The following is a 12392-nucleotide window of genomic DNA, read 5'->3' as shown; positions in this document are numbered from 1 at the left end:
ATTTTTCTGAGTAGGGAACAAAAAGCAAAGAGACCATCCTGAAAATCATGCTCCAGTGGTATTTGAAATATTGCCAGGCAATGGGAGATTGTGGTGGTCTGGAGGTTTCTCTCTGGACAAATATTGGGATGTAGCGTGGGACAGAGCCATGTGAGACAGAGAGTGAGTTGGAATTCCTGTCTTGAACCTTCCATGTCGACCAGTCCTGTTTCCACCATTATCTGAAGTACCACCAGTGCTCAGCACACTGAATGCTTTGGGGCACTCAATAAACTCTGTCTCACTACATTTAGAATGTGTTATATACTTTTGTTCTGCTTTTTAAATTTGTGTTGTTATTTGTGTTGCTATTGTTTTGGTACCTCAGGAGAACCTCTGTTGATTTGTTTTGGACAGGTTGGATGTAACCTTGTGACTGCCCCAGAAAGCTAAGAGAGCACCTATTTGACAGGATGGCTTACCTCTTCTTTCTGTGAATAAGATGTCATATCCTGGAAAAAAAACGTAAGATTAAAAATGAAAAAAAAAAAAAGGCTATTCTAACTGATACTATCTGGCTTATTTAGATTTACTTTGTTGCTTCTTAGAAAAAAAATTATGGAATCAAACTAAGTAAAATTTATCCATTGAAGTGACAGTGTCATTCATGATCATGAATATAGTAAATAAATTCAATATCCAACTACCATCACCATCAACACCACCACAAAAACCTCATTTAATTGATGCTCAGTGTGCAAGCACATTTACTCAATGAACACCCCCTAAAGCTCATTCAGGTGTCCCTTTCCCAGTTTGATAGTGACAGGGCCTCAGTTTTCTTGAAAAGTTTTTAACGGAAAAAAACTTACCTTTTTACTCTAATGCATAACCAAACTATAACTACTATCATTCTCTCCTGTTATCATTCTTTTATATGCCACAAAAATAAAAAAAAATCTTTTTGTTGCAAGTATTGTATTTTATTGACATACTTATTTTATATGTAGTGCTTAGATATTTCAGTAGTAGTTGGTAGTCTTCCTGTTTTGTCATAGATATTTTAGGTATTTTATTTTATTTTTTATTTTTATTTTTTTAAAGATTTATTTATTTATTTATACAAGCACTGGATACAGTTAGAAGCTCGGGAGGGTGAGAGAATTCACCAGAGCCAGAGCAGGGAGCAGAGCAAGCAGAAGGACTGACGTACACTGCTGAGGGGAGCAGCTGGCGGCAGGAGAGATCTGCGCGCCATGTGGGACCCTCGCCGGTGGGCAGGGATCAAACTGGCGCTGCAGAGGCTGCAGGCAGCTTCGCAACCCAGCTCTCAATCGCTGGGCCAGCAGGGGAGGCCCTATTTTAGATATTTTAATGAAGACTAGCATAATGGAAAAACCAGGCCAGTGACAATTGTGTTATATTAAGGGAAAAGTCATGTTTTCCCTAAAATTTTTGATACATGCTTTTTCTTCACTGAAAACAAGTTTCTTGCTGACCCTCAGACAATGAATTTACTTTTATATCACTCTCTCATGTTCAATGATTTTCAAGAACATACCTGTGATGACAAATCTTTAGAAATTACAGATTTAACATTCATAGTTTTGATTATCTTCAAGCAGACCTGAAAGTCCTTTGCATACATAAATTTATAGTTATGTTGAGGCATATACTTTAATTGAGTATGTTGGAATATGGAGTGAGTCACTCACTTATTCTCTCATTCACAGAACAAATATTTACTGTACACTGGCTATATGCTAGTCAATCACCTAGGAGATTAGCCAGCCCCATATAAATTTCTATATTGCTTTGTAGGTTCTATTTTTCATCATTTTGTGTAGTAACTCATAACTGTGGTATAATCAAATTCAGAGTTAAGAAGACAATTTAGGGCCTCCTTTGGTGGTACAGCGGTTGAGCGCTGGGCTGCGAAGCTGCCGGCAGCCTGTCTAGCGCCGGTTTGTTCCCCGGCCTCTGGGGAGGGTCCCGCATGGCGCGACAGACCTCTCCTGTCCGCCCGCTGCTCCCCTTAGCAGTGTATTTCCAGTCTGCCTGTTCTGTTCCCCGCTCTGGCTCTGGTGAATTCTGTCACCCGGGCATCTCTGGCCTGTACCTCAGCTCTTGTATGCATAAATAAATAAATCTTTAAAATTAAATAAATAAAATGCCATAGTTGCCTAATCTAAGATGCACATTTGTTTTATCTTTGTAACATTACTAAAATTAGAAAGCATCTTTATTGATATGTGTCAATATTGATATTTTTTTTTTGGTGTCTCCTCCAAAAAGTCATTACTACATATCTATAATTGATGACACATGAAAATGGAGGAATAATGTAAATCAAATGGAATATGAATGATCACTTTTCATTTCAGTTTCATCAAAGATTGTATAATTAAAAATTAAAACAAATTAAGCAGAAATTTCTATGGAGTTTTTAAATTAATGAAACTGCAATAATAGTTCTTATTTCCCAAGATTTTTATGTAGACATATAAATGTATAATCAATCACATGTCACTTACTGGATTTTATGAAAACATGTTAAAAACTACCTGTTGAAAATATTTACTGTTGACTTTAATTATTTAGCGGTGGTATACTGGGAACACGGCCTTTTGCTCACACTTTTAAGTATAATGCCCAGCACTCTGCAGACACTGAGTAAGGATTTGTGGAGTGATTGACTAAAATAATGAATAATTCAAAAAATCATACTATATTTCAAAATGAACTTTTTTTTTCTAAAAATCTTAAATAGGACATATGATTAAATTCCATGAATGTATCTAAAAGTGAAATAAAAACAGAAAAACAGCAAATCCAGGTGGTCAGATTGAATCAGATATTTAACTTTCATTGTTTAAAGAAAATAACTAGTAGGAAAAGTTGAAAAAATTTATTGTATGTGCAAATGTATGTGATATTATGAGGTTACATTAAAAAAATGTTGATTTTGAGATACTGGTAATGTAACCAAAATGAAGGGGATTTTGAAAATGGCACTTACATCATGTTCTTCTGAGAACATCTGACAATAATTTATTTTTATGAAATTGTATGGATTATGAAAAAGAAAAATGAATGTAAAAATTAAATAGATTTTTAAATTATATGTGATATTGTGGGTTTTTACATGTATCCTGCATTTATGAATAATCTAACATTTGCTAAAATTTAGGGGAATATAGATCAATGTTCAAAGCAAAATTTGGTTTAGTATACTGAAATTGTCATTCCACAATGTACATATTGGTATTTTATTTTGTGGGGACAGTTTATCTTTTGTTTGTGAGTACTTGGTAACTGTCCAGTATGGTAATGTCAATCCCAAAGATTTTGAGAATCTGCATATAAAATAAGGCGATCCTGAGACATTCTTTATTGTCATATTTAGATAGAAAGTAAAGATCTTTAGAGAAATGATCTTGCTTGTGATGTTTTGGAGAATGATAAAGTAAAAATGTTTAGCAGTGGGCCTTAATTCGTTAAAAATAAATTTCAGTAGTATTGAACACCAGAAGAAACTTGTGAATAATATATAGTAGCCAATATCTCCTGCATTGGTAGCTATAAAACTAAGACAGAGGAGTAATTCACTACAAGGTTACTGCCTGTTAGTTGTAGAATAAATTAGCTGAACTGATGACAGTCCTGCTTTCATATTCATCATCTATCAGGATTCTGCTAGAGGCCTGGCAACTATTGTAGACACTTAGTATGCATATACAAAATTAAATAAAAACAAAGTTAAATTTTCTAATGGTTTTTAAATTGTTTTCCTCTTAGGGATTCAGATTAATTTTGGCTGCTTTAACTTTGCATCCTAAGAGTTTGAAACAGGGAAAATGTAAAAGAATGTGTAAGTGAACCTTAACAAATGCTCCCTAGAGTAACCTGTCCATACAGCAGTAATGAAGAATAGGACATGCGTAAATGGGCGAGGGTAATCTGTGTTTTCTCTCCTTAAAGCATTTCCTGTGTTTAACAACTTGAATTTTTCATTCCTATTTGTTTACTTGTTTTTTTAACACCATAATTTGTACATAAACATGTACCTGTGTGCTTACAATATATAATAACAATATGTGTTATTAACAGCCAACATTCATTGAGTACTTGCTATGTGCCTGGTACTTTCTAGACCCTTAACATGCTTTAAATCACAAAGTCTGGCAAAGTACTTCATATTCCTGATTTATAGTTGAGCAAACTGGGCGTAAGGAAGTTAGGAAACATGTCTACAAAATAGTAAGTGTTAGAGGAAGGATCACACCCAAGGAGTCTGTGTGCATAACTGCTGATATATAAAAGTGGCAACGGAAGATCTTCATGTTCTCTTTGTATATATTGGGTTTTTGCCAGCAGGTTAGAGAGAGAAAGAACTCCTGTAAATGAAATATAATGTCTCTGAGATAATTTTTGGAACTTGTGTATAATATGGCACCCATTGCAATATTTCTAAGAAATTTCACATTGAAAGAAGTAAAGTGATCTTTCTAGGTGTTATAAAAACTGACTTCATAATCCCTAGTTTTACTTTACCACATTGTCCCTTGGAAATCTCTCCCCACTAATATAGTACAATGGGTGCAGCTGAACATGTGAGAACCAACACAATATTTTTTATCATTTCCCCAAATTAGATCACTTTTGTATTTAAGTTAGTGTTTATTTTATTGTATTTATCACTGGAACTTTTCAGAGCTATTTGACTGTCACCTGTCTTATAGAATGTTGGGATTCATTGCTGAGCCTGTGCCCATGCATGAGAGCTCCTGGTTTCACAGCGGAAATGCAGCACTCAGCATTTCTCCTTCCAAAAACTGGGATACTCTCCGGAGGTCACTTTTTGTGTGGACTTTCTGTAATTCATTTGCCCAGAGTATACTTTTCAATGGACATAGTTCACTCTTTGTTGATTAGAGTTGTAAGGTATTTGTTATCTGCAAAGGTTTTGCAAATTATCTGTGGTAAAGGATTAAAGTGTAAACATCAGGTCATTTTGCCTTCAACATAACGCATGGTCTCATATTATAGTTTAAAATCTTTAAATTGATTCCTTATTTAATATATTGGAAGATTTCTACAAGATGCTTTGTTGTAGGTAGAAGAAATTAGCTATGGTCAGAGGTGATATTCAAGTTTAAGGGGGCATATATTTCTTCATATTAAAATTTAAAAGTTCTCTGAATGAATGGAAGTGCATATTGCCTAGATCTCTAGTAATTATGGATTATTGTCTTGTATTACAGATTTCTAACCTTATCTTTGGTTTTATTTTTTTAACTTTTCTTTTTCTATTTTCTTTCTTTTTTTTAAAGATTTATTTTATTTTTATGCATACAAGAACTGAGGTACAGGCCAGATGTGCAGGGCAGGGGGGAGGCAGTGAGAGGATTCACCAGAGACAGAGTGGGGAACAGAAAAGGCAGGTTGACTGAAATACACAGCTGAGGGGAGCAGCAGGCGAGTCAGGAGAGGTCTGCTGCGCCATGTGAGTTTCTCCCTGGCTGGGCATTGAACTTGTGCTTCAGTGGTTGTGGTTAGCTTCATAGGTTGATCTTAACCTCTTGCGCCACCAGAGAGGCCCTGTCTCTGGTTTTAAATTTGTCAAATCCTTAGGAGAAATTATTGTGCATATTCATATTTTTGTGCCTTTCAGAAAAGCCCTGCATTGTCTCTAGTACAATGTATACTATTTGGAGATATTTTGAATGAACTATTTATACAAATCAAGCACAATTATAGATTTATCTTATTCTTTGCATAAGATTAGTTTCAATATATGTAAATATGATCACCAAGATAGGTATTTATCACTAAATCAGAGAGTGCAATATGACTAAATAAAACTTGTTCACAGGGATGACCAAGTGATATCATACAGAAGCACCCACTTAGAACTCAGTAAAACTAAAAATAAATGAAAATAGAAATATATTATCTTTCCCATTAAAATCAGCTTGTTTTTTATTGTAACACATATTTGTGTAATCAATCAACAATTACATAGACAGTTTTCACCATATATTACCTCTATTTTGAACTGTTGGTGATACAGAAATGAAATGACTAGAGATTAAGGATCCTAGTGCCATCAGGGTAATTATAATATGATAGTTATAGTCCCAGCTGCCACTAACCACCATGTTTCATTGTGTTAAGTGTCTGAGTCTTCTTTACTAGATACTTTACACAGAGGTTTTTGGTTTTCCTCTTCACAGTCGACCCTTATTAGTTCCTCCACTTTTGGGCCCCTCCATGATGATATTTAGCATTCTGATCTCAGTAGTTCTTTCCTCTGTCTTTTCCTGAGTGATCAAATCTATCATTTAACCATAGCATCTATATTATCTATTTTTTTCAAATTTTTTTCCATAGCCAGGACTTCTTCCTTGAGTTCTATATTCATATTTCAAACTTAACAAGGTCATATCAAACTATTAATTACTTCACTATTATTATCATTATTATTGTTATTATTAACTACCTCTCTTAAGCCTGGTTTATCTTCTCCTACCTCCCTCTTCCCCATTCCCATAAATGGCTTCAAAATACTCTCAGACGTTTAGGTCAAAACCTAAGTGTCATTATTAGGTCCATCTTTGTCCTTCACACCTCACATCTGATTTAACAGTAAGAAATAGCAGCTCTGCTCCTAAAATGCATTCAGAATCTGACTGCCATCACCTTTATGATGCTCCCAGACCAAACACCATCATCTCTTGCCTGGGTTACCACAATAGCCTGCTGGTTTCCCTACTTCTACTGTTTCCCACTGTGGTCTATTGCATCCAGACAGTGATCTTTCTAAATTTGAAATCAGATATCATCATACTGCTGCTTAAGAATTGGTTTATGACATTGTGTATAAACCAGTAAACTTCAATCTTACTAAAGACTTAAGATCCCAGTTTCTGCCTCCCTGGGTACCTCATCTCCTTCTACTCTCCCTTGTTCACTGTGTTATAGCCATCCTAGCCTCCTTTTTATCCCCTCTTAGAGCCTCTTCACTTATTGTATATTTTATTTTGGTCTGAATAATCAGGATAGCAGAATGTCCATTTTGAATCCATATTTGAGACTTAGATTAAGTGGTACGTTAACCACCCTGCCTCACAGCACTCTGTTCGGCCCTTCCTACACAGACAACTTTAGAATCTCTAAATATCAATCTGTAGGTAACCACATGTTGTTTTGTATTCTTAGTAAAGTGGTCTTCAATGTATGTTTACAGGTGCAATTTCATTTGAATACTCTTGAGGTAAGAACATGTGCCGGTCCCAGCCTCATGATAATAATGGAATTGATATCCAAAAAAATTTTAAGTACCAATATGTGCTGGGCACTGTTTACACTTGATGTGCATTAATTAATTTAATCCTCATAGTGACTTCATGAGTCAACATTATCCCCAGTATGGAGGAGAGAAAATCAAGGCCCAGAGAAGTTGAAATAACTTGCTCAATTCCATGTAATCAGCAGAAGAACTAGAATTTAGAATTGGGAAGTACATTCCTCAGTCTGTTCTCTAAACCAGCACTTGTTTATGCCTCATATAGAACCAAGAATAGACACTAGAAATATGTGGGAAATATAGCAAACACTAGATATTCATTTGAATGAACTGAATGGATGAATAAGAGAGAAAAATGTGCAGTCACAATTCTGTGGAGTAGCTGTATATCTCACCCAGAAAACTCTAGATAATTATTACTGAAAGGATGCTCATTACTACAAGTGCCTTGTTTTTTTCTGGTTACTGCCTTTATGTGGCTTGCATTTGTATTTTTCATTCCAGTACTCTCTGCCTCTGCTTAATTCAGCAGTTTTGTATCTGAGTGCCCATCTGCCTTCAAACAAATTCCACAGATGTCTCATCTAACCTATTTAGTTTGAAAGGCAATCACCAGTACAACTAAACTGAAAACAAACTCAAACCTAATTTTCCTAAGAAGAGGTCTTTGTGTGGGTTAGAAGGACTTTGCTTTTAGAGTTATGAAAGAGTACTCTTTCCACGTCTTCCAGAATTGGCAAAGCAATCATTGAAATGAATCTTACTTGAAATATTCTAAAACAAATTTTACATAACTTTTTAAAAATAGTGAAGTAATAATAAATAGTGGAGTCTAGCTTGAACTTATTGTGAGATGCTCAGAAAATTGAAATATTCATGGAGCTTTTCATTCAAAATTCCCAATGAGGTTTCCAGTGCCTGTTTTCTTCTTAACTCACACTGCCTCCTTCTATTGACTATCTTGCTGCAACCACTGAGATTATTGCAGGAACAGTAAAGTGCCATCTCTCTGTGATACTTGGAGACCTTAATTTAGGAAAACAATAAAATAAAGCATAAAACAAAATAGATACATTCCTATGCCAGCTTCTGCAGCTCAAACCGAAGGAAAAATATTTCTACTGCCAATGCCAATGGATGTAGCTTTGTGAACGTAATGAAGTTTTTATTTATTTATTTATTTATTTTATTTTTATATTCCCCATACAATTGCAACCCCCTTATTTTGACCCCAATCCTTCCTTTCCCCGCCCCCCCACCCACCATAGTGTGTCTCAGGTTCATAGTTGTTTGCTGATTTTGATTTTTTCTTTCTTAGAGTTATTCTTTTTCCTGGTCCCTTATTTAGGTTTTCTAGATTCCTGCTATGAGTGAGACCATCCGGCATTTTTCTTTTTCTTTCTGGCTTATTTCGCTAAGCATGATCCCTTCCAGTTCCATCCATGTTGCTGCAAATTGCATGTGTTTATCTTTTTTGAATGCTGAGTAATATTCCATGGTGTATATGTACCACATCTTCTTGATCCAGTCATCTATTTTTGGGCATTTGGGTTGTTTCCAAAGCTTAGCTATTGTAAATAGTGCTGCTATAAACATAGGGGTGCAGGTGCTCTTTGGAATTGATGTTTCTGTGTCCTTTGGGTAAATATCTAGGAGTGGAATTGCTGGATCATATGGGAGCTCTATCTTTAGTAGGTTCAGGAATCTCCACACAGCTCTCCATAGTGGTTGGACCAGTTTGCACTCCCACCAGCAGGGCAGGAGAGTTCCTTTTTCTCCACATCCTTGCCAACATTTGCTGTTGCTAGTTTTTTTAATGAAGTTTTTAGAAACTATCAGTAGAGAGAATGACTACTATATATATATTTTTTGGGAAAGCATCATATATTAGCTCTATACACTCCTGATCCAAGTTCTGTGGGTTTATATCTTTGCTCTGTTGCTCACAGGCATCAAATCCTGATTTTATGTTCTTGGAGTTTGTGATAGGGATAACCATGCCCCACCCCAGCTCACCTTCCCTTTCTGCCCACCCCAGCTTCATCTGTATTATGAAGTGTCCTTATTTGTGTGCATGCGTAAACACCAACTTTTGTGTCCCAGTTTGCTCCATACCTTTCCAAGCAGCTGCCTTTTGGCGACTTCTCAGACCTAGGAGTAAATATATCAATGGTCTGGTCCTCCCATGGGAAAATGTACCCATGTGAGAGGCCCTCTCAGGAGCCCTCTCTACAGGAGAGCTTCAGGGCTGTTTGGACAGGGATTCCAGCGTTAGGATTCCTGGATCATGGTTTAAAACAAAAGGAAGACAGATTTTGGTAGGCACATACTCTTCATTTTGTGTACTTTGCCCTCTGGGGCGAAGCACAGTTGGAAGAGGCCAGAAGAAACCTGCTAAAGCAATGATTTTGGAGAATGGGATATCTTGCTCGGGTCCAACATCAGTCCAACATGCTCCTAAATATCTCTGCCCACTTCTTTCCATATATACACCATTTAGATAAGTCAATATCTCACCTTATGTTCCTAGGTCTATTGCATTTGTTGTGTGGCTGGTCTTCCTATGAGTACTCGTCTCCTGTCTAGTCTCATTCTCACACTGCAGCCTGAGTAATCTTTCTGAAGCATGACTCAATTACATTATTGAACTAATAAAAATCATTCAACTTCTCATTGTTTTTAGAATATAAAGCAAAAATATTGACTGTAGTTAAGGTGACAGAAATTTATCTATCTCATAACTCATTGCACACCGTGCTTCCCCCAGTTCTCTATCTATTTTTTCTGTTTCCTCATGCTCTTTCTTGACTCAAGCATTTGCACATTCTATCTTGTGTACCTGATAGGGTATTTTCTTCCCTCTTCATACCCATTTAAAAAAAAAAACAAACCTCTCAATTTAAGAGTCATTTTCCAAGGAATGCCCTCTCGGACATCTAGAAACAAGGTGTTGTTAGGTATGACCTGAATCAGGAACACTCTTTTATCACTGAGTATTTGGATGGCCTAGGGACTTTGTCAACCATATTAGATAAACTATTTTTCCTTGAAAGTTTTATAGCTTTCTATATATGCAATATCATTCTTTGGAGTTTTAAATAATAAAATGGCCAATCTCATCTTTACTTTTACTGGAAACCCAAGTAATTTCAAATTCTACTTTTCTTTTCTGCCTGCCAGCCTGCCCCTTTTTTCCTTCCCATTCATGCAAGAAATTCTACTGTCTTGTAAATATGGGCCTAATTCTTTATTTTCTGCATTTTTGTCTTTTATCACATATTTATAAATTACACATGTCCGTAGTCTCCTAATGTCCCTCAGTCCTCTGCCTACTCATTCCATTTCTTCAGACAAAGTTCCTTCACAAGCAAAAATGAACCCAGACCTAGAAAACGCAAATATGAAACTTTACAAACTGTTGAATTGCATAGTTAACTGAAGACATTAGGGACCACAGATCTTATTTCCGCATGATTCCCCTATTACTCTACCTTGTTTTCTACATGCACAGCAATTTACAATTTTACATTATAATTATCTTTCTCTGTGACTATCCTCCTGTTAGACTGTAGACACTTTGAAGTCAGGAACTATAGTTTACCAAACTTCTGTCTCCCCATAACCTAGCACGTACTTGGTATTAAGTAAGTTTTGAGTATGAATGAAAGACTAGGTGATGCTACTTAAGATAAGTACCAGGTAGTGTTTTCTGGATTATTCACTGTCAGCAAAAATACTGGTGTTCTTAAATAAATAGGACAATATTTGCTTTTTGATACCATCATTCTTGAAGTGCACCTTTTTTGGTGCCAATTTTCCGTGTAGCAACAGAGAAGAATTTGGACTCATCAGTAATAGTCATTTGCCTTTCAAGACATTAAATGCTGAGTCTAATTTACATAACTTTAATGAATGACTATCCAATGTAAAATCATTGGACACTTTATGGAAGACTTAGAAACTAGATTCTGCAGTCATACTTCTAACTCTTGGTTTAAATATTTGCTTTTTGGTTTTAAATATTTGCCAGAGACCTTTGATAACTAACTAAATATAGGAGTTTAAAAGCTTGCAGAACCGGATATTTAGAAATAAGTAACAAGTACATGGTTTTTATTCTTCTCATTATGGAATGTATATGCATATTAACAGAAGAAAAATGTAGGAATTCTTACTTTGGGAATCCACAAAATGCAAGTTTTCAAGGTTTACTTACTAATTTAGATGAAATTTAACAATGTAGATGTTAAGAATTAAATGTTTTACTTTCTCTAACAACTACTGATTTTTAATATTTACACACATGGAAAACATCTTATTGATACTATAAGAAATTAATTAGATGTTTTCAATTTTACATTTGAAAGCTGTAAGCTCCTCATGAAATATAGAAAAATCACTTAGTTTCTAATGTCATGATGAATTTTTCTTGACTGTTGACATTAACTATTGATTTAATATGTAATGTTACAGTGAATATTAAATGAAAAAAATATGCACAAAGTATATATATGCATGACAAAATCCTGGTTTTTTGAATTAATAATGCAAGTATATCCATTGATAAGAATTGCATGTTGATCAAGCCTCCCTTGGAACTCACAAGGAAAAGGCTAGGATTTGACATAATTCAAATGAAAGGGGTCTAATCTTTCTCAGAAGCTAAAAGGATAGCTGATATAATTTATCCACAAAGAAATTACTTTATCTTAGAAAGTTAAAAAGTTAGTATAGTTTCCTTTTTTCTTTTCTAATATAAGTATTTGGGCTTGAAAAATTATTTTCTTAAGTGGAAGTAATTCCACAGGAAGATATTCTGTTCATCTGTGGGCTGAGAAAAAACTCTGGCTCTGTTTTTCAGTACTCTATTGTGCCACTTAAAAAAAATTTGTCTACAATCTCTGTCATCTATCTATCCATCTGTTTATCTATCAAGACCTTCATCATCATCATCATTGTCATATGCTATCTATCATTTCCTGTTCCTTGCTTGATTAATTAGCACCCATTCCTGAAAATGAAATAAAATTAGAAAAAATATTGCTTCTCTTAGGTAGTGCATTATGTATTCATATATATGCTATAGGGCAACCTGAGTGACAGT

This window comes from Talpa europaea, assembly GCF_964194135.1.
Source record: "Talpa europaea genome assembly, chromosome: 5".
Taxonomy (NCBI): domain Eukaryota; kingdom Metazoa; phylum Chordata; class Mammalia; order Eulipotyphla; family Talpidae; genus Talpa; species Talpa europaea.
This window is presented reverse-complemented; position numbering follows the sequence as displayed.